Here is a 25,252-nt window from a genome sequence, read left to right on the forward strand (position 1 = left end):
CGTAATGTTTACAAAAGCAGTATAACAAGACTCAATGAGTGTCAAAGTGACCTATATATATATATATATATATATATATATATATATATATATATATATATATATATATATATATATATGTGTGTGTGTGTGTGTGTGTGTGTGTGTGTGTGTGTGTGTGTGTGTGTTTGTGTGTGTGTGTGTGTGTGTGTGTGTATTCAATCCATGAGCAACATCATTGTATAATGATGGTGTTGCGTGTGGCGTTCACTCCTGCCCTTAATAATTACTTTCAATTGATCTTGTTTGTCCTTTTCCCTTTTTATAGTTTTCTATTGGTTAATCTGGTGGCGTCAGGCCTTTAAAACGAACGGAAGCGGACTTCTACGACCTCATTCCTCCACGTCACCACAGTCTTTGACGGCTTTATTGTTGTGTTCTCCTTCATGCTTTCCTTTTGATATTTGTTTGGAGTGGGGAGCTCCAACCTGCTTTAGGTTTGTTAGGTTGTTCTTTATTATGTTGTTGGGCTCCCCATCTCTTGTCAATTTGGATTGTTTTGTTGGTTATGTTATGCTAACAAATAATTTAGCTGGAGCACTTTGGCCGTTGTTTATTATGTTACGTTGTCTTTTGGTCACGAGTCTTATTTAAGTTAGGGACCGTAACAGATGGTATGTTTTGTACACAAAAAATATATATTGCTTAAATGGGGGTAAAAAATAATAATAAAATAAAAAATAAAAAAATAAAACTGCTTTCATTTTAGCCAAAATAAAAAATAAAGGACTTTTCTTAAGAAGAGAAAAATACTATAGGAAATACTGTGAACAATTCCTGGCTCTGTTAAACATCAATGCAGCTTAGTTAGTACAGTAGTTCTACCAGGAAGACCTAAATTTCACGTCACTCATCACAATCAGTTCCAACCAATAGCCAAGAGAAGAGACACAAGGAATATATGAGCTGTCTATTCATTTCATTCATTTGGTTGCAGGCACCGACGCAGACGTTCACCACCACCACCAGGTTGGCCCTGCCCAGGGGGGAAGGCTTCACCCCTGCCTTCGTCCTCTGCAGAAATAGCTGAATCTAAATGCTTACAAACCAAGCTATGGTCGGGGCCTCCGCCAAAGAAATCCTGTTTCATGATACTCTTGTCAAACCATACCCATCAATAAATGTAATTCTGGATCATAATTTTCGCCATGGTCTTTCTGGTGAAATTTAGGAATTATTTTTTAAAAATTCACAGGAGGGCAGAATTTACTACACACACACACACACACACACACACTCACACACACACACATATATATATTGTATATATATATATATATATATATATATATATATATATATATATATATATATATATATATATATATATACACTTGAAGTCAGAATTATTTGCCCCCTTAATTATTACCCCCTGTTTATTTTTTCACAATTTTTGTTAAACTGAGAGATTTTGTCAACGCATTTCTAATCATAATAGTTTTAATAACTCGTTTCTAATCACTGATTTTAAAGCTTATATTTCTATCACTTATTTAAAGGCTTAACTAGGTTAATTAGGTTAACTAGGCAGGTTAGGGTAATTAGGCAAGTTATTGTATAACGATGCTTTGTTTTGTAGACTATCGAAAAAAATAGCCTAAAGGGACTAATAATTTTGACCCCTATTTTTTTTTTTTAATTAAAAACTTTTATAAAAGAATAAAAGCTTTTACTCTAGTCGAAATAAAAAATTATATATATTTTCAGACATACTGTGAAAATGTCCTTGCTCAGTTAAACATCATTTGAGAAATATTTAAAAAATAAAAAAAGGTAATAATTCTGACTTCAACTGTATACTGTATAAACCTCTAATACTTCTATTGCTCTTGTAAGTAAGTCACTTTGGATAAAATCGTCTCCAAAATGATTACATGTAAATGTAAATCAACCATCCGTCATATTTCTCCAAGCACAGCTATATGTCTGGCAGTGAATAATGCTCCATCTGAGAGCTGAAGTCCAGTCTCAGGAGAGAGAGAGAAGCTCTTCTGAAGCGGCTCTAGAGGAATGGAGGAGAATCAGCCACACTGACAGTGTATTATTAAAATGCATGTGTCGCTGGGGCATTCAGCTAAACGCCACAACTTAAACCCCTGCTGAGAGCGGCTCCAATAACGCCAGCTCAATGTTGATTTAACACTCATCTCCGGGAAGCTCTGGACTAATACAATGATGATTTCAGAGACCGGAGCTTTACAGTAGGAAGAGGAAACCGGACGTCTGCCAGATGACTGACGGGGCAGAAATGAAAGAAGGTTCATTTTTCACAATCAGTTCCCTGCGGAAAAACCCAGCTTAAACCAGCCTAGGATGGTTGGCTGGTTTAAGCTGGTCGACCAGCCTGGTTTTAGAGGAGTTTTGGCCACTTCCAGGCTGGTTTCCAGCCATTTCAAGCCTGGTCTTAGCTGGTCAGGCTGGAAAGTGACCAGCTAAAACCATTTAAAACCAGCTTGACCGTCCTGGTTTAAGCTGGACATAGCTGGTTTTGGCTGGGCTCCCAGACTGGCTAAGCTGGTCAAGCTGGTTTTAGCTGGTCATCTCCCAACCAAACCAGGCTGGAAATGGCTTGAAACCAGCCTGGAAGTAGCCAAAACCCCTCTAAAACCAGGCTGGTCGACCAGCTAAAACCAGCCAACCATACTAGGCTGGTTTAAGCTGGATTTTTTAGCAGGGTTGAGGAACTCAGAGCAGGTCTACAGTATATATGACGCTGAGGAAACGGCCTTTCAAATCAAAAGCTGTTTGACTGCGGCATTAGAGTAATTAATTGGAGGAATAATATTAGCATGCAAAATAAAGGCATCCTTGCTATTCATTTAGCTACTAACGAGTATTAATTAATTACATGTAGGCTATACTATATGGTTAGGGTTAGTATAGGGGTTAGGTTTAGGGGTTAGTTTGATTTAATTATGCATAATTAGTAGTAAATATTACAATAAGTAAAAGGAACATGTGAAGCAAGTTGCCTTAAAAAGGTCGGTTACCAAAACAAACATAACACAAATAACAGTTTAATAACTACACACACACACAGACACACACACACACACACACACACACAAAAAAAAAAACATTAGATTTTTTTCTAGATGTTTGTAATGTGTAATTTTTTTTTAAACTGCTAAATGATTAAATGTAAACATCCAAAACCCGTCAACATAGTCCCTACAATTAATGCATACATATAAATAAAATAAAAATTAAACTAAAAAAAAAATCTTGATTTGTTGAATCAAATGAAAAAGTTTTTAATAACATTAATAACATTTTTTGTTTGCTTTTTTGTAAAAGTAAGTTAAAGAAACATATAAAACAATTGTTGTGATCACTTTTTGTCATATATATATATATATATATATATATATATTTTTTTTTTACATTGTATGGTGTAAAAAATCCTGGCTATCTTGAATTTTTAAGCTGAATCAAATTAACCTCATGAGTCCATTGAACTTATATTATGTTAAACTGACTTAAAACAGCTTGTGTAACTCATAAAATTAATCTAGATCATGATTAACTTAGTTTAATAAGTTTCAATTAATTAAATACATAATATGCTGTCATGACTAATTTTTCCAATAATTTTTTAGACTGTACATAGACTTTACTGTAGTGACTGTTGGGTCAAAAATATTGATTTCGGCTGTAGAAAAGCAAATTAATAAAACATAAAGATATAAATGTGTGATTACAAGTACAGGTGCACTGTTTACAACAGCTATAATATTTTAAATATATTTTAATAATAATTAAAAATAAATAAAGTGATTGGCTTCTGGAAATAATAAGCAACAAGTAAAAATATCACGCAGATTTATCTATATCTATGAAATATCTATAAAATACAGGCAAATTAAAACTAACTTTGAAATAGTCAAATGTAATAGAGGAATAATAAAATGTGCAAATAAATATACAGGTGAAGTCAGAATTATTAGCCCCTCTATGAGTTTTTTTCTTTTTTTTTTTTTAATATTTCCCAAATTACGTTTAACAGAGCAAGGACATTTTCACAGTATGTCTGATAACATTTTTTCCTCTGGAGAAAGTCTTATTTGTTTTATTTCGGCTAGAATAAAACAAGCAGTTTTAAATTTATTAAAAACTATTTTAGGGACAAAATTATTAGCCCCTTTAAACTAATTTTTTTTCCCGATAGTCTACAGATTAAAACAGTCATTATACAATAATTTGACTAATCACCTTAACCTGCCTAGTTAACCTAATTAACCCAGTTAAGCCTTTAAATGTCACTTTAAGCTGTACAGAAGCGTCTTAAAAATATATAGTCAAACATTATTTACTTTCATCATGGCAAACATGAAATAAATCAGTTATTAGAAATGAGTTATTACAACTATTATGTTTAGAAATTTGTTGAAAAAATATTCTCTCCCTTAAACAGAAATTGGGGAAAAAATAAATAGGGAGGCTAATAATTCAGGGGGCTAATAATAATGATAATAATAATAATAATAATAATATAAACAACATAATACTATATTAAGCGATGTATTCATTTAAGTTATTGATTTATGGCAGTAAAAAACTAAGAACAAGACATATATTTATAACTGCAGGCATATTGGTAGTTTTATTAATGTAATTAAAATAAAGGAAGTTTATTACAATAAATATAAGGCGATAACTATATGGAAAAAACTAAAACATCATTGGGAAAAAAACTTGTTTACAGTAGACTGATGATGAACATGTTTAAATTAAAACCTACATTTAATTCGTTTATTAACGTATATTAAATAAACCTAAACATATATAATATATATAAATTTATAATCATGTTAAACAATTAATAGTGAACACAATTTATATTTAATATATAGGGAATTATTATATATGCATAAAAAGATAACTTACAACTAAATATAATTAGGGCTATGCTAAAGTAAAGGATAAACTAAAACACATCCTTGCACAAATCTTGTTGTTGATTAATGATGTTCATATTTTTATAAATATATTCAAAAAAACAGATAAACAATTATTGCATTTTTAAAATGCACATAATAATACATACAAAATTCTTACTATTAAAACTACAAAATGGATTAATCAGTTGCATTTCTTAATGTTTAAATAAGTCAATGAATAAACAAAATAGTGGACTAATTAATGCATTGGGACCTTTTGTATGTTAACCCCTGAACTAATGTTAACAAATAGAGCCGCATTGTAAGGTATAACACATTTTTAGAAGCAAATCAATTATTAAATCAGCTAAAATAAATAAATTCATTATATAAAATATATCATCCCTTCACTCTTTATTACATCCACACTTTCCTTGAATGTATGTCAATAAAAAAAGTCTACAATTGTACCTATTATTAAAAGTGACAAAATGAACGTGTGCGCTTCATCATCAAGGTGTCTGTGGAAACACTTTTACACCAGTCACTGTGAAAAAAAAAACGAATTTAATCTAGAATCAGAAACTCAACCAGTGATCAATACAGACACGAACGACCTTGTTTCCACACTGTAACGCCATCTAGTGGTTCAGAGTTGAAAGAAAACAGCTCAAAAAAAGAGAGAAAGAGAGCGGGAATGAAACAAGTCCGAAGTTATACGATACACTGGAATGTAACATCTCATCTTAAATCACATACTTACCAAAGTTATTTTAAACATCGAAATGGATGGATTAATTTAAAAGTCTATTCAAAAGATATTGTTCACCATAAAAACAACAACACATATCTGCAAAACACGAACATGGCAATCTTTCCAGAGTTTTCTAATTCTTAACTGTACAATATTTGTACAGCAGGACTAAAAGGAAACATTTCAATGCAAATCAAACAACTCAATGTACATGAACCAACAATATTTCCAACCCAAGCCACCCCCAGTTAAAATATTTAACTTCTCATTACACATGCTGAGAAGTGTAAAAGATCTGATTGTAGTAATTTTACTTGATTATTGTACTTAATTTGAGTCATTTGTGCTTTACTGGGTTACTATTCAAACTGTTTACATGTACTTCCCCTCACTGATAAAGGTCCAGAATTTGTCCCATATGAGCTCATTTGTCTTATTTTCGACCTATTTTGACTGCTATGCCATCATAAATAATGAAAATAATCCATCGAATAAGGCATTATTTTTTTAACCAAAGAGGCTAGAAAAAATCAGAAGAATTCATTATTATTGTATTATTATTATGATTATTATCATGTTTTAATTATTATTTTTTATTAAAATGGCCAAATTGTGACCGAGTTGAATGTGCTGGCCAGTTAGTTTTTTGTCTAATAAATGATAATAGACTAGTTTTTTTACTTTAAGACTTGCTATTTTTTCCTAATGTTATATGGTAATAAATTTGTATTTTAAAAATTAATCTTGTTTTATTTTTTTAATTGCAATTTTTAGGACATCTAAAAGTGTGGTTATGATAAAATCTGACTAGCTAATCCAGCAAAAAGTCACTAAAATGCAGTATTTAAATCTCGTAGTTAAATAGAAACTGAGGCGTATAACTGCAAATAGGTCCACTTTTTGAGAAAAAAGAACCAGCCCTTACACCAGGCTGGCTACGGGCCTGTACATGAATACATAAAGAAGGAAAAGTACTATTTTCTCCTTACAATTTTATTAAACTAAAGAAGTTCTACACTCTAAATTAAACGCTGGGTTGTTTTAACCCAATGCTGGATGTCACTTAAATGTCATTTTAAAAAGTTAACTCAATGTTGTGTTTGTCGATATTTGACTTTGTCTGTGTTGTTTTAGAGTGTAGTTGCACATTTACATTCTTTTTTCTTAGATCCTATTCACATGAAATATGAACAAACAAACAGTTTGGATAAAAAATACAAATGCCATTTAAATATAATTTAAAATTCCCATATTTGAACTAACACTGGGACAAAACAAGGCATCGTTATTGTAGTATATACTTGAGTAAACATTAAAAAGTACAGCTAAAACTGAATCTGAAGCAATACAAAATGTAAAAGTAGACATGCAAAAATAAAAACGAGAGGAAATGATACACTCTTACAAATGCTTGGTTGTACTAATTTAATGTTGGTTCAAAGACTGACAAACAAATGAAACCATCAAACACATGCTTAACATACAAGACACCACTCAAAAAAAGCTGGGTTACATTAAATTAATGTTGGGTTAAAACTGTCATTAAATTAAATATAAAACAAGTAACCCTACATTAGGTTTGTCCTTCTTAAAACCAAAAAATAAGTTAAAACAACCCAGCATTTCAAGAGTGAAGGATTTCCATTCCTAATTTTCGCAAGACTACGTTTACTCTTTTTTTTAAATACTGATTTAATTTCAAAGCGTTTTTATTTTCTCAAGTAGCCTATACATTAAAAAAATGCTGGGTTGTTTTATCCCTATTTTAGATCAAATATGGAGTTGGCTTAAAAAAAGTACTTTAATTTGAAAGTCTAAAAATGAAATACTAATGAATGAATTAGTTTGTTTGTTTGTTTATGTGTCTGTCTGTCTGTCTGTGTATTTATTTATTTAGTTAGTTATCAATTAAATTACATTTACATAAATAAATTACATTTACAAGGCTTTTTACAGATTTGTAATTTTACAGAATTTGTAAATCTGCAAAAGACTTGGTTGCTTTTGTGTCAAATATTGGCAAACCCAAATGCTAAGTAAATTTTCATTTTTTATTTATTTATTTATTTTTATTAAGTTTGAAAGGCATTTTTTAATCCAGGATATCTGACCCAATGTTGGGTTAAAACAACAAAGCATTTAATACTTGTTCTTTATACTTGTAGTTGTGAAATGTCCACTCAGTATCTGTACTTTAAATGCAGTTGAAATCAAAAGTATCAAACCCCCTTTGATTTTTTAATTTTATTTATTTTTTTATTTTCCCAAATGGTGTTTAACAGAGCAAGGAAATTTTCACAGTAAAAATTTTCATTGTAAATAATCCGTAAATTTATTTATTTATTATATATATATATATTTGGTTTATTTCCGGTAGCTGGGGTGTCGGGAAAAAAGGAAAATAACAGCCGTTAAATTACAGAAATTTACCGTAAAATAACTGACATTAAATTACAGAAATTTCTTAAATTTAAATTTCTTGTAAATTTCTGTAATTCAACCTCTGTTATTTTACAGTAAATTTCTGTAATTTAACGGCCGTTATTTCACTTTTTTTTTTTTCGACACCCCAGCTACAGGAAATAACCCATAAAACTACTGATTTTTTTACAGTGTGTCTGATAATATTTTTTCTTCTGGAGAAAGTCTTATTTGTTTTATTTCGGCTAGAATAAAAGCAGTTTTAAATGTTTAACCATTTTAAGGTCAGTATTATTAGTCCCTTTAAATTACATATATATATATATATATATATATATATATATATATATGTGTGTGTGTGTATATATATATATATATATATATATATATATATATATATATATATATATATATATATATATATATATATATATATATAGATAGATAGTCTACCCTGCTGAAAGGCTGGTTGGCTGGTTTTAGCTGGTTGACCAGCCTGGTTTTAGAGGGGTTTTGGCCATTTCCAGGCTGGTTTCCAGTCATTTCCAGCCTGGTCTTAGCTGGTCAGGCTGGAAAATGACCAGCCAAATCTAGCTAAAACCAGCTTGACCAGCCTGGTTTAAGCTGGATATAGCTGGATATAGCTGGACTCCCAGCTTGGCTTGGCTGGTCAAGCTGGATTTTTCAGCAGGATACAGAACAAACCATCGTTATACATACAGTAACTTGCCTAATTTCCTTAGCCTGCCTAGTTAACCTAATTAACCTACAGTAGTTAACCTAAGTAACCTAGCTGTATAGAAGTGTCTTGAAAAATATCTAGTCAAAAATATTTACTGTCATCATGGCAAAAATAAAATAAATCAGTTATTAGAAATGAGTTATTAAAATGATTGTTTAGAAAGTGAAAGAATCTACTTTCCGTTAAACAGAAATTGAGGAAAAAAATAAACAGGGGGACTAATAATTCAGGGGTTTAATAATGACTTCAATTGTACTTAAGTATATATTTTAAGTACTTTTACTTTGCAGGCCTTACATGATCAGATCAATTTAAATCAGTAAAATGCTGATGTACCTTCAACATTCTTCTACGTAGGAAACACCATCTCATTAGCTTTAAAGGACGAGCTGAGCTCCAGCAAGAAGGAGGGATCTTTTCGCATTTGTTTTGCACTGCTTCAAGGCATATGGGGTGTTGTACGGAGTGCGAGGCAGATTTTGCATGCAGATATTTTAAATGCAATTGTCTTCTTCGCACGGGCAAGCGAGGGGCTCTTTGGAAATTGACTTTTTGATTATTCATTTAGTGCGATAATTAAATAGTCCTTGCCCTGGGAGCGAAGAACAAGTGAACCATGGCGAGGATATCTAACAGGGCTTGACGGATCCTTTAAATAATGTTTATTTATCTACACTAATATTTCGCTGCCTAAACAAGGCTCAGTGCTGCTCCGTGACCCATGGCTTTCATATCAGAACTTCAGGATTCAGCTCATTTTGAAGAGGTTTTGGGGGAGTGAAAAGTTTAGATGAAGTCACTTTAACTTCTTTTGAAGCAAAACAAACACACACACACACACACACACACACACACACACACACACACACACACACACACACACACACACACACAACTTTTAAGATGTGGCTGACTTTTTCTTTATAATGAAAGATTTTTTAGATTAAATCTTTGGTCCATGATGCAAGTCAACAGCTAACAATGACTTTGAGAGTTTAAAAAAATGTAATTATACAGGTTAATAAATGTACATTTGTGTCTTATAACACGATCAGAGATACACAATCATTGTGTGCAGCAAACTAAACAATATATACGACATCACTTACCTTTAATTAACAAAAATCCATGAGCATGCTAGCATGATTCTAACATGATTAGCGTAGTGTTAGTATTCTTCTAGCATATTTAGCATGTTGCTAGAATGTTTAGCATGTTACAACACAGACATCCCAAGTCTCCTGAAAGTTCCGGGAGTCTCCTGCAGATATAGACTCCCGTGTGCTCGCACACGAATGATAATCTCCCGGAAATCGTGCTTCTCCCGCCTGGTCCTTAAATTGTCTCCACCGCATCCCGTCCAGCTCTTCGGGTATGTCGGGCGCAATTAAACCCCACCGCTCTTCAGCACGCAACTCACCCCCACCGCTGTTCAGGTACATCGCACGCACACGCCCGGCCCCACCGCTCTTCACATACGTCGCACGCACACGTGCCATCGCTTTTCAGATACCCCCGCAATGATTAACATATGTTACAACGTGTAGGCCTATCTAGCATTTTTCTAGATTAATAAGAATTAGCATTTTGTTAGCATGATCATCATGTTACTGTGTTGTTGCTGGCATAATTATCTAAATGAGTTACTATATGTATAGAGCAATTTCTAGATTGATTAGTATTTTTTAGCAAGCTTAGCATGTTAATAGCATGTTGCTAGCTTATGTAGCATGTTACGTATGGAAAAAAAACGTAATATTTAGTAAATTTTTCTTTTAACGGTTTTTGCATCGGTTGGGGGAAAAAACGATGTAATGATGAGTGTTTGCCAAAACCTGTAGTTTCTCTGTTGCAGATCTATCACTTGAACAACGTTAGATATAATGTAGAATGCCCATAATGACGCTCTAAACTGAGTGATAACAACTTCTTTAGAGAAAACCTTAGTTGGCTAATGATGGCTTTGGGAAATGCAATTAGGCAAGTTATTGTATTACGATGGTTTGTTCCGTAGACTTTCGAAAAATTAAAGGGGCTAATAATTTTGATCTTAAAATGGATTTTTTTTTTTTTTTTAAACTGCTTTTAGTTTAAAAACCTTAGATGTGGATTGAGTGAAGGTACATGTGTATGTATGTATATGGTTTGTAATTGTAATTTTTTTTAATATATTTTTTTTTCTGTATTTGTATTTTATTTTATTTATTATTATTTTGTTTATTTTATTTATTTATTTATTCATTTGAAAATGTTGATTGTTTTATTTGGGGATTGTTTTGTTTTGTGGATCGTTATAAAATGTAAAATGCTATTTGCAAGAATAAAAATTCCATGACAAAAAAAAAACTGCTTTTAGTCAAAATAAAACAAATAAGACTTTCCCCAGAAGAAAAAAAATTATCAGACATACTGTGGAGATTTCTTTGCTCTGTTTAACATAATTTGGAAAATATTAAAATATAAATTCAAAGGGGGAATAATATTTTTGACTTCAACTGTAAGTGATAGAGGTCTATTTGTTTATGTAAAAGTATCTTCGATGAGTAATGTTTACTTTGTGGTACTCTTTCTTTGTTTGCACATGCTAAAACATTTTCAATTTTTACAACAAGGCACTCCGTTTAACCCTTATTTACTGCACAGTAGAGTAGATGCAATGTTAAAATCTATAGCATACAACAACAGATTTAATGAGGTAACAAACTGAAGAGAGACCACAACACAACATACAACAACGAAAACAAAAAAATGCCTTTTTTGTGGCATGACTGTGTCATTTTAAGCTGAAAATGAGTTCCAGATGTCACAAAACAGCAAACTACATAACAACTGACAGATGCAAAATACAAAACAGTGTTACTAAAATACAGCAAAAACTGAATGAATGGGGGCACCAGTGTCAAAAAACTATGACTTTAGCCTTAATAAACTCCCAATTGACTGATTATCAGTAGCTATTAGGTAATGGTTAAGTTTGGGTATTAGGTAGGATTAAGGATGTATGATAAGATCATGCAGAGTACTTTTTAAGTGCAAATTATAATATATATATATTTATGTACAGTTGAAGTCAGAATTATTAAACCCCATTTTATTATTTCCCAAATGATGTTTAACAGAGCAAGGACATTTTCACAGTATGTCTGATGATATTTATGTCCTCTGGAGAAAGTCTTATTTGTTTTATTTTGACTAGAATAAAAGCACATTTAAATTTTTTAAATATTTTAAGGTCAAAATTATTAGCCCCTTTAAGCTATATTTTGTTTTCGGATAGTCTACAGAACAAACCACCGTTATACAATAACTTGCCTAACTACTCTAACCTGCCTAGATAACCTAATTATCCTAGTTAAGCCTTTAAATGTCACTTTAAGCTGTATAGAAGTGTCTTGAAAAATATCTAGTCAAATATTATTTACTGTCATCATGACAAAGATCAAATAAATCAGTTATTAGAGATGAGTTATTAAAACTATTATGATTAGAAATGCGTTGTAAAAATGTCTCTGTTAAACAGAATTTGGAGGGGGGGGGATAAACAGTGGGGTTAATAATTCAGGGGGGCTAATAATTCTGACTTCAATATATTAAATGTAATAAACCACTTGTTAATAGTGAGAATTGGTAATTAAGCTAAATTGTTACCATCAGTTCTTATTTGCCTGGATTTCTACAAGCTTGAACTGAGTATTAATATAGAAAATAGCACTTTTAAAAAGTTTTGCCTGAACTAAAATAAGTAATGTAATCACATTAGTTTTATGTAGATTTAAAATTGCAACACATGTATTTGCATTTTCAGATCACTATTCCTCTATTTATCATTTAATTTTGTCTTTTTATGTTTTGTTTTTTTTACCTCAAAGTTCTGGTATCTGTTGATTTGCATTGTATGAATTACTCAGGACCAAAATGTTCAGCTACAAATCTTTCCTTATTGTTTGAGGTAAAAAGACTACTGTACATCTGGAATAGCCTGAGGGTGAGTAAATTACCATCAAATTCTCACTTTTCCGTTTGTACTCTTCCATTAAATCGATAAATCGCATTCAAAATTGATACATAAATCCTTCCTCTTTTGAATTAAACAATGTCTGCAGTGTAACTCGCTCCAATTGTATAAATTAATAAATGAATACAAGAACATATTCGCTGCGAATGGTGACACATTATGCACTGACCTCAGTATATTTCAGCTAGAGACGATATTACACTTTAATTATGGCTCCTGCATGAGGGAATTCATGCGTTTGAATGTATTTACTCCTTTCTAATGTCAATCCTTTTAGAGCTCAACACAGGTCTGAAATTTGCAATTCCAGTGATATGTTAAAAACATAACCAGGCAGATATAAAAGTGAACGGAAACCGCTTTTCCAAAAGCCGCTTCAAAGTTTCAAGTAAAGGAAAGAAAGCGGTCGGGGGAAAAAAAGGACTTCTTTCAGCACATTCACTGCAGCCCGGGGAATAAAATGCAGCTCCATATCTGAAGCATCGCTGAAAGCTGGACACATTTCTTTCTTTTTTTTTTCTTTCCAAAAAAGATGGAGACAAAGGAGCATTTTCAAAAATGAGTAAGTTGCAAAACTGTTTTCTTTCATTGTAAAACATGCAAAAGCAGGCCTCTTGAGTAGTTTCAAATTGTGTTTTTGCAAATGAAACTCTAATCGTCTAAACTGACCATATACACTAACTCAAATGCTAAAGTGGAATCCTCAACATTATGCACTGTAAAATAAAGTATTGAGTTCCACACAATCAATTTGTGTTGGGACAACATAAAGCTAGTGTACTTAATAGTTTTAACAAATGTATGTGGATTAAATGTACAGTGCTTAGCATATATTAGTACACCCCTCACAAATCTCTCTTTTAAATTCGTATTTTTAATAGGAAGCTATACAATATTACATTTGTGCATATACCTTATTAGTCAGTACTGAAGCCAAATCTGAAGCTTATCTAACAAAATACTTATGATAATGGTCCAAAAACTAGCACACCCAAATTTATATTACAGAAAAATATTAAATATACATTTTAAAAAGGGAAAAAATCAAGAGAAGCAAAAATAATTGAACATTTTAGTTGAAATTTTGTAGGTTGAAATTTATTTTTCAATATTAGACTTGCATTTAATTGTATTATCTTTCAGTTTCTAAAGATGCTTGGTGACTAAAATATTATTTTCATAAATATATCTGTTTAATAAATCAGTTTTGTTTGAATTCAGCAAAATACATTGACTATATTCACTGAGAAATGGATAAAATATTTATTGTCTAAATGGGCTGTACTGAATTGTGCTGAGCACTGTAAAACAATTAATTTGTCCCCCCAAAATTGTATCGTAAATAAGTAGTATAAACAAACAGCAAACGTCATTTTTGTGAGTGAAATAGATGTGGTGTTGAAATTTGTAAACTTTTCTTAACAAAAGTCTCCCAGTATTCAGATGTCACACGCACACACAAATTAGCAGGCCTCTTAAAAACAACTTAAGTTAAGTAGTTTTAAAATGTTTTTCCAAATGAAACTCACTAAAATCAAATTTTCTAAACAGAGAAATTCCACTAACTCAAATGTGAAAGTGGGATCCTCAGCATCATGTACTATAAAAGCAAAATGCTGGGTTCCACGCAATGATTTGGAATTACTACGAAGGGCTTAACTTATGTAAGTAGATTGAACATAAAACTATTAATTTGCACCACAAAAAAAAACTCAGGAATTGTTTATTTTAAATAAGAAATTTGAACAGAGCAAACGTCATTTTCTGAGTGTGAAATTAATGAGAAGTGTTGAAATTTGTAAACTTTTGCTAACAAGTCTCTCAGTATTCAGATGTCAGACACACGCACATACAAATACAAAAGCAGGCCTCCTAAAAACAACTTAGGTAAAATGTTTGAAACTCTGAAAAACTGAAAATGAAACTCGCTAAAATCTAATTCTCTAAACATGCAAAATATGCTTACTGAAGTGTGAAAGTGGAATTATCAACATCATGCACTGTAAAAAAAAAAAAAAATCCTGGGTTTTTTTGGGCAAGTTCACTTATTGATTTTTAGAAATGTAAGTGGAATGAACATAAAACAATTAATTTGCCCCACAAATTAACTCTTTTAGATTTGCTCTTTTTTTAAAAAAAAGTTGTTTCAACAAACAGCAGACATCATTTTTTGATGCATTTCAGTATTCAGATACTCACGCACAAATACAAAACTAGGCCTCTTAAAAACAACTGAGGTTGAGTGGACTCAAAATTTATTTTTGCTGCTTGTTCAAACTACTTACCTAAAATCAGTTAAAACAACACAATTTAAAGTTTTTTGGGGGGACAACATAACTATTTTATATTCAATCAACTTAAATTAAAAAAAAAAATTATTTATCTTAATAGATTTGAGTTAAGGTATTGTGTGGAACCCCGCATTTTTTACAATTTTAAAATGTTTTTCAAATGGAACTCACTAAAATCTGATTCTCTAAACAGACTAAATACACTAACTCAAATGTGAAAGTGGATTCCTCAACATTATGCACTGTAAAAAAAAATCCTGGGTTCCACAAACTATTTGTATATAGAACAACATGAAGGGATTAAAGTTTATTATTATTATACACTTATTAGTTTTTAGAAATGTAAATGGATTGAACATAAAACAACTGATTTGCACCACAAAATAACTTATTTGCTCTTTTTAAATAAGTAGTTTCAACAAACAGCAGACATCGTTTTTTTTTTTTTTATGTTAAGTGTTGAAATTTGTAAACTTTTCTTAACGAATGCATTTAAGTATTCAGATACTCACGCACAAACACAAAACTGGGCCTCTTAAAAGCAACTTAAGTTGAGTAGACTCAAAATTTAATTTTGCTGCTTGTTCAAACTACTTAAAATCAGTTGAAACAACAAAATTTTGAGTTTTTTGAAGAAAACATAATTATTTTATGTTGAATCAACTTAAATTTGTAAAAAAAAATGTAAAAAAAAAAGATTAAGGTAACTTTATCGATTTAAGTTTGGACAATATGAAGGTATTGTGTGGAACCCTGCATTTTTTACAGTTTTAAAATGTTTTTCCAAATAAAACTTACTAAAAATATCTTTAAACAGACTAAATACACTTACTGAAATGTGAAAGTGGAATCCTCAGCATTATGCACAATTTAAAATATCCTGGGTTCCACAAACTATTTGTATTTAGGACAACATGGAGGGATTAAGGTCACTTATTAGTTTTAACAAATGTAGGTGAATCGAACACAAAACAATTAATTTGCCCCACAAAATAACTCAAGATTTGCTCTTTTTGAATAAGTAGTTTGAACATAGTGCAAACGTCATTTTTTGAGTGTGAAATGAATGTGAACTGTTGAAATTTGTAAACTTTTGCTAGCAGAAGTCTCTCAGACACACACACACACACAAATACAAACGCAGGCCTCTTAAAAACAACTTCAGTTTTCCAAATGAATCTCATTAAAAAATCTGATTCTCTAAACAGACAAAATACACTACCTCAAATGTGAAAGTGGAATCCTCAACATTATGCACTGTAAAAACTAAATAAATCCTGGGTTCCACACAATTATTTAGAATTAACATAAAGGAATTAAGTTGAATAATTAGTTTTTACAAATGTAAGTGCATTGAACATGAAGTAGTTTGAACAAACAAAATGGATTTGTGTGTGTGTGTGTGTGTGTGTGTGAAATGGATGTAAAGTGTTGAAATGTGTAAACTTTTCTTAACAACAGTCTTTCAGTATTCAGATGTCAGACACGCACACAAATACAAGCCTCAGCAAAATTCTCTGCGGGCGAAAGCTATTATTGCCTGGTTGATTTTGTTTAGCAGACAGTCATCCGGCCATTTTCCGAGTAAGATCTGCTCAGATGAACTGCGCTCGCACTACTGGAGACGTCAACAAAAGCGCGCTGGTGGAAATAGAAGAGTCCTCGTTATGCTAATTCAGAACACACTGATAGGCACGTTTTCTGGGGCTGAATTACCGGCCCTGTCACAAGTCAAATTACAATTGAATAACCTTTTTTTTTTGTATCGTTATTATTTTTTTCACAGAGATGTGACTTGCGTGCTGGTTTTGATTTGGCCACTGGTCTTAAAGCAGGCCTCTGTTGTCCTGTTTGTATAAATTAAGTGGCGTCATTTTCATAAATCATATTCAAATGAAGCTGTGTTTACATATTCAGTTGTACTGTGAAGTCGCGTGAATAATCGCGACAATGGAAATGTTACAAATTTAAATAAAGGCCATTTGAATTGTACATTCGTTCATAATATATGGTAAGCAGTGATATTTAGTGTATATTTTAAAATGATTTTCCACATTTATACAATCATCAGCGCTGGGATATGACAGATCATCACTGCAAGGTAACATTAATAAACATGTATATCTAATAAGGCCAGTAGATGTTTACTTCAAATACTTTAAAAACTAGGTGGAAGAAAGCGGAGAAGAAAAGTTGTAGAAGTTACAACAAAGGGCTTTTAAGGTCAAATATGAAAGAAAGGGAAAATTAAAACAAGTATGAATGCCAACATAGATAAAAAGTGCTAACCAATGCAAGTTTTTCTGGCAAATGCTCTCTGTTGGTACTGGAATATGCACGTAACTTCAGTCTTATATTTGTTTATCAAACAGAGAACATGTGGAGATAAATACAAAATCTGTTTAAATATTTATCATATATTTATTAGCTGTGATAAAATGCTAATGCCTTAATGCAAAGTTAAAATCAACAGTTTTGAGCAGCTCTAAAGCTGAATTGAAATCTGTGATATTCTTTCTATAAATTCATAATTATAGTGTATACAGTGCTCAGTATTAAAGACTACACTCCATTTTGTAAATGAATATTTGTATCCATTTCTCAGTGAATATAGGCAATGCATACTGGTGTATTTTAACAAAACAGATTTATTAAACAGATATATTTATGAAAATAATATTTCAGTCACCAAACATATTTAGAAATTTAAAGATTAAATAATACAATTAAATTTAAGCAAAATATTGCAAATAAAAATGACAACCTACAAGTATACATTGCCTATATTTACTGAGAAATGGATAAAAATATTCATTTTTAAAAATGGGGTGTAGCCTTTAATCCTGAGCACTGTATATACTATAATTATGAATTTATAAAAAGAATATCACAGATTTAAATTCAGCCTTTGAACTGCTCAAAACAACTGACTGTTTTAACTCTGCATTGAGACATTGGCTTTTTATCACAGCTAATAAATATATGATTTTATATGAGATGATGTATTTATCTCCAACTAAATTTTTATTATTTTTTTTTACTTCTAATTTTTTCCTTTTTTTAAATGTATATTTCATATTTTTCTATAACATAAATTTGGGTGTACTAGTTTTTGGACCATTATCAGAAGCTATTTTGTTAGATAAGCTTCAGATTCGGCTTCAGTACTGACTATTTTAATGTATTAATATATATGCACAATTTAATATTGTATAGCTTCCTATTAAAAATATGAATTTAAAAGAGAGATTTGTGAGGGTGTACTAATATATGCTGAGCATTGTACATTTGATATATTAATAAATAATAGTTACATTTTGTCAAAAAACACAGAAAAGCAAAAAAAAAAGTACTGTTATACTAATCCTACAAAAGTTTTATAAGCAATATATACTTTAGACAATTACATTTTAGCCCTCTGTAGCGGTGCATAAGACATTTAAAGAATTTAAATGCAAAAACCTCTAAATGCTAAACGCAATCTCACGGCAATTCGTAACATTTTTGATTTATTCGAATTCGTACAATTAATGTAATTCGTACAATTTATTACGATTTGCTCATCACCCAATGACGGTTGGGTTTAGGGGTGGGGTTAGGTGCCGCGCCTCCTTTTTAAAATGGTATTTTCGTACAACTCATCTTGTACGAATTCGTATGAATTAGCCACCAAACTGACAAATCGTAAAATACTTACGTTTTCTCGTGAGATCAGGCTCAAATGCTCTCTAAATTTTTTCTTTATAATTAACTTTTTTTATCAAAATCCTGTGTGTATGTTCACTGATATCACTTTAATGGCAAAGAATAAGTCCTTTTCCTGGTGTTGAAACATCTCAACATAAACAAAAGAGGCTGAGAAAAATGTTAATTTTCGATGGAAATTTCAGATGTCACTTAGAGGTTTTTGCATCTGAACTCTTCATTTATACATACAGTGCACAAGAACATATACAGTCAAGTCCAAAATTATCCATACCCCTAGGGTATGAATAATTTTGGCCTTGACTGTATGAATAAAATGTTGTGAAATAAAATGTCTCAAACAATGCTAATGTAAAATTCACAAACAATTACAAAGAAACAGGAAGTAATTGAATTGAATGGACAATAAATTGAAACTGTATGTATCATTTCTTTAAACATATTCTAATTTTAATTATATTGACAGCTTAAAACAAACCAAAGTGTACACTAAAAATGGTGTATAATATTTTTTACTCTAGTCTTTTTAAATCATTTTTAGGACAAAGAATTTAAATGTGATACTTTGAAACAAAAAGAGAGCATTTGTATTATCTAGAAGCTCCAAAAACATATAAACATGGTTTCATTTATTTTATTTAAAAGCTTTTTGCTTAAAAGTGGTCAACTTTGCGTCAAATTGCTAAATTTACTATTTATTACAAAGTGAAAATAAAAATTAAATGAATTAAACAGCTAAGATGAAATTTGAATAAAATGTGAAATTTTTATATTTTTGGGAATAGTATTTCCCTTGTTAAAATACTCCATAATATTTGTTTACAATTTCAAATAATTATTTTAACCATTGAAAAAAGCTTTTCAACCATTAAAAAATTCACAATAAAAAAAATCAAGCATCACACTGAGTTAAGCCTGAAATTTTCAAGCGGAACGCTAAAATTTGCTCGTTAAACACTCCTATTTCATCCATTTTTATTTCTATGGCATGAAGTTATGTTTTTTAGTAAAAGTCCATGTGTCACAGACTGGAATCCCACAAAAGTAATGAGTACCTCGGCGAGCAGTTTTTACCTCCATCCCCTGCAACCCTTTTTAAAATTGTTGAGGCTAATTTCAATATTCATGAGTCTCCACAGGCTCAGTTCAGCAGTTTCCATTAAGCATTAATTAGGTGCCGGAGGGGGAAGCAAACACAAATAAGGAGCTGAATAACTAATTAAGGTGTTTGAAATGCTGGAGGCCTGCAATCCCACTAATGGCTGGTTAGACGAGGTAAAGGAGGAACCGAACCCGCACACGAGATCATACAACCAGCAGAAATACACAAGACACACCGACTAGACGCACAAACAAACCCTGAATCGCCGTGTGTGACTCAAAGTTTGGTTGTGAACTACTGGTTTTGGTGTTCTGTTGTTCATTTGGAAATGTTTATGTGCAGATGTTGTCCAGATGTGGAGCGGGAGATTAAAGACTGGTTGTTTTCTATCATTGTGGTGAGGAGTGTGTAGTATGGGAGTGTGAAAAGATACTCTTCTTTGCCGTTTTGTACAGTTACAGCTTTATATTAACTGACTGATAACTTGCACTTGGGATTGGTACAGTATGTTATTTTTTGTCATATATTCGCAAAGGTAAAATAAGGTCAAAATATGTAAAAAGTAATTCAAAAGTAGTCAGAATACTTAAATGTGGCCCAAGAAGTACGATGTAAATAAATCAGTAATTTTATGGTTTATATCCGGCAGCTGGGTTGAATTACAGAAATTTATTGTAAAATAATGCATATTAAATTACAGAAATTTCTTAACTTTAAATTTCTAGTAAATTGAAGTAATTTATTGTCTGTTATTTTACGGTAAATATCTGTAATTTAACAGCCGTTATCTGACCGTTTTTTTCCAGCCCCCTAGCTGCCGGAAATAAACCGTAAAATGATGTTTTTTTTTTTTTCCTGTAGTCAGCATATTTAAAGTGTAATCCAAAAGTAGTCACAGTAAATGTAATCCAAAACAGAAAATGTAAAGGTAAAATAGGATCACGACGCAGTGGGCGCAGTGGGTAGCATGTTCGCCTCACAGCAAGAAGGTCGCTGGTTCGATCCTCGGCTCAGTTGGCGGTTTTGTGTGGAGTTTGCATGTTCTCCCTGCGTTCACGTGGGTTTCCTCAGGGTGCTCTGGTTTCCCCCACAGTTAAAAGACATGCGGTACAGGTGAATTGGGTAGGCTAAATTGTCCGTAGTGTATGAGTGTGTGTGAGGATGTTTCCCAGAGATGGGTTGCGGCTGGAAGGGCATCCGCTGTGTAAAAACTTGCTTGATAAGTTGGCGGTTCATTCCACTGTGGCGACCCCAGAATAATAAAGGGACTAAGCCGACAAGAAAATGAATGAATGAATGAAAATAAGATCAAAATATGTCAAGAGTAATTCAAAGTAGTGAGAATAAATAAAAGTATTCCAAGAAGTCAGAATATTTACAGCGTAATTCAGAAGTAGTCAGAGTAAACGTAATCCAAAAGCAGTAGCTAAAGTTAGTAAACTGATGCATAATTGGCAAAAAAAATTCTTAAACTTTGATTATGTTATTTCTGGATTCATGCTTATGTTTGTTTGTGTGGGATTTCGAGAAAATAATGCTTGTCGAAACACTTTGAACTTGAATATTTACTTGATATTTAAAAATATTATCGATTCTATATTTTAATCACATATTCTCATCTTCACACTTCTTGGATGTTGGTAAACATGCAGGTAAAATTTGGGTTTTGATTATTTGTATTAGTGTTCAAAAGTTTTACTTTCTTCTGCTCATCAAGCCTGCATTTATTTGATCCACAGCAAAAACAATAAAATGGTGAACTATTTTTACCATTTCAAATAGCTGTACTGTATATACAGTTGAAGTCAGAATTATTAGCCCCTCTTAGATTTTTCTTTTCTTTTCTTTTTTAAAAATTTCCCAAATAACGTTCAACAGAGCAAGGAAATGTTCACAGTGTGTCTGATAATACTTTTTCTTCTAGAGAAAGTTATATTTGTTTTATTTCAGCTAGAATAAAAGCCGCTTTTATTTTTTTAAAAGCCCAAAATTTTTAAGGTCATCTTTAACCATCGTTATACAATAACGTTCCTAATTACCCTAACCTGCCTAGTTAACCTAATTAGTCTAGTTTAAGCCTTTAAATGTCACTTTAAGCTGTATAGAAGTGTCTTGAAAAACATCTAGTCAGATATTATTTACTGTCATCATGACAAAGATAAAATAATTCAGTTATTAGAAATGAGTTTTTAAAACTATTATGTTTAGAAATGTGTTGAATAAATCTCTCCGTTAAACAGAAATTGGGGGGAAAATAAACAGGGGCAACATCAGCACATTTCTAAACATAAAACTGGGGGCGTTGGAGGTGGGGGGTTGGGGAATGCTTAAAGGGGGCAATAGTTTTGTCCTTAAAATGGTGTTAAAAAAATTAATAACTGCTTTTATTCTAGCCGAAATAAAACAAATAAGACTTTCTCCAGAAGACAAAATATTATCAGACATAATGTGAACATTTATTAATGTGATTTCAAAGTGGAATTTTTAGCATCATTATTTATCATTCCGATGGTATGGTTCTTCAGAATTTCTTATAAAACATTATTTTTGTTATTGTTGTTGTTGTTGATAATTATTATATTTTTGTATCAATATTTATTAACAGTTGAGTATTCTTTCCATAATTATTTGTTGATAATCAAAGATCAGTATTTATCTGAAATGAAAATATTTTGTAACATTATACATTATACTATACCATCTAAATCCTTGGAATCACTTTTTTTTTCATTCATAATTATTATAGTACTTTAGACTTTTATTGAGTAACTATGCTCATCAATCAAATGTGTTATTTTTGAGCAGCAAATCATAATTTTAGAAATTTTTCACATTTTTCAAAGTAAGAACTTACGGTTATATAATTCAAGAGTGATCTAAGTAAAATTATTATCAAAAGAGGGACATTTAAACGTAATCCAAAAGCAAGTTCAAAAAGCTATGGAAAAACATTTCTGTTTTACCACATCATCAACAGGCTCAAACAATTATGTTTGCTGCTTGCTCAAATGGGGGTGACATGGTGGCTCAGTTGTCCGGTTTCCCCCACAGTCCAAAGACATGCACTATAGGTGAATTAAATAAACAAAAAAAGACCGTTGTGAATGAGTATGTGTGAATGTAAGAGTGTATGTGTGTTTTCCAGTACTGGGTTGCAGCTGGAAGGGCATCCGCTGTGTAAAACATGCTGAATGAGTTGGCGGTTCATTCCACTGTGGCGACCCCTGATGACCCCTAAGCCTAAAAAGAAAATGAATTATTGTATTTAAATGAGCTGAAGCAACACAATTCTAGTTTTTTTTTTTGAGACAACTTAATATTTTCATGTTCAATCCACTTAAATTTGTAAAAAAATTACAATTTACAAAACTTAATTCTTTCATGTTGTCCCAACACAGATCTACTGTGTGCAACCTAGCATGTTTCACGGTGCACGTAAACACACTCTAAACATGATAAAACAATCATCTGGTGAGTAAACACCTTCTATTTGATCCTAACGTGTTCCGACCAACCTACATGCAGATGTTCCCGATGATCCGGAATATCATTTCCATGTTATTAGGATGCACTTTATTCATTATCATATGCTTAAGGTATAAATAAAATTATGTGCATGTCATTGCGTTGAACGTGTCGGACAAGTGAGCTCATTTGTTTTAAAGCCGACCGCGAACATGAGTAATCTCATCACATTTTAATATCTTACTGTCATGCTGACAAATTCTCCAAGTGAATGAATTCAATTAGCATAACTTGTGTAAACAAGGAGGTCATTGGATTTCGGTTAGCATAATCTGCTTTAAGGAACATCGATATGCATTTTGTGATAGTAATAATAATATTAATATGACGGTTTTGGACGGCGTGCAGTAGAAACACGAGGCGGTGTTTTGGTATCCTCTCTTGGGGTTTTCAGTGACACAAAGCAGTGTTTGTTTTCTCTCCACGTACTATTTTCATTAAATCTATTTGTCCCATTTGGCCAAAGCTTTGCGGCCTCAACGTCTAGTCTTAGAAGAGGATCTGCAATACACCAGCGAAATAAATGATATTTCTACAGAGGCATATCTGGAGACTGGGGAATATGATTGGAATTGACCTGATGAATGGTAATCAGGTGTTTTAGGTTGAACCCGCTGAGGTCAGATTACTGAACTCACACCAGCGCTTTATTTGAGCAACGGGATCAAAATACTAAACCACACAAAGCAAACAAATCTCCAGCTCCGCCAGACTTTTGCTCACATGCGCCTGTGGTGGAACACTTGTGTTTCACTATGTGTGTGTGTGTGTGTGTACCAAATGTCCCCACAAGTATAGCAATATTCAGTTCAATTCACCTTTATTTGTATAGCGCTTTTACAATATAGATTGTGTCGAAGCAGCTTCACATAAAAGATCATAGTAAATAAAAACCGTGTCAGTTCAATTTTCAGTGTTTAAGTTCAGTTCAGTTTAGCTCAGTTCAGTGTGGTTTAATAATCACTACTGAGAGTCCAAACACTGAAGAGCAAATCCATCGATGTGCAGCTCTACAGATCCTGAACCATGCAAGCCAGTGGCAACAGCGGCGAGGAAAAAAACTTCACCATTTGTCGAAAGTGAAGAAGAAAAAAAAACCGTGAGAGAAACCAGGCATAGTTGGGCTCGATCATTACCATTTCTCCGCTGGCCAAACGTCTTGTGCAGAGCTGCAGTCTCAGTGGCGGAGGCTGGAAGCTGAACCTAAAGCAAATCCATCGATGCATAGCTCTACAGATCGCAAACTATGCAACCATGGACATTATCAGGAAGGCTATTCCAGAGTTTAGGAGCCATAAATGAGAAGGCTCGACCTTCTTTACTTGACTTTGCTATTCTAGGTACTACCAGAAGCTCTGAGTTTTGTGATCTTAAAGAGCGAGTTGGATTGTAGCGAGACAGAAGGTTGGTTAGATAAAGAGGAGCTAGATTATTTAAAGCTTTATAGGTAAGAAGCAATACTTTAAAATCAATATGAAACTTAACAGGCAGCCAGTGTAAGGAGGATAAAATTGGGGTGACATGATCATAATTTCTAGACCTGGTAAGAACTCTGGCAGCTGCATTTTGTACTAGCTGAAGTTTGTTAATAGAGGATGCTGGGCAGCCAGCAAACAGAGCATTACAGTAATCCAGCCTAGAAGTCATAAAAACATGGACTAGCTTTTCTGCATCTGAGATGGATAGCATACTTCATAACTTATGGATATTTCTCAGATGAAAGAAAGCAGTTTTTGTGACATAGGAGATTTGATTTTAAAAAAGTTAAATTGCTGTCT

At 32.2% G+C, this 25,252-nt stretch overlaps 1 long non-coding RNA gene across 1 annotated transcript in view; it reads left to right on the forward strand.

Annotated features, from left to right (window-relative positions):
- The window catches only part of LOC137496443 (uncharacterized), a 196,366-nt gene that overhangs the window by 151,262 nt on the left and 19,852 nt on the right, over nucleotides 1-25,252 (forward strand). Inside the window, exon 4 of the long non-coding RNA XR_011016770.2 lies at nucleotides 20,900-21,133. This is a non-coding gene — a long non-coding RNA (uncharacterized lncRNA). The remainder of the gene's footprint in view (nucleotides 1-20,899; nucleotides 21,134-25,252) is intronic.

Source organism: Danio rerio, chromosome 9 (genome assembly GCF_049306965.1).
Source record: "Danio rerio strain Tuebingen ecotype United States chromosome 9, GRCz12tu, whole genome shotgun sequence".
In the NCBI taxonomy this organism is placed as follows: domain Eukaryota; kingdom Metazoa; phylum Chordata; class Actinopteri; order Cypriniformes; family Danionidae; genus Danio; species Danio rerio.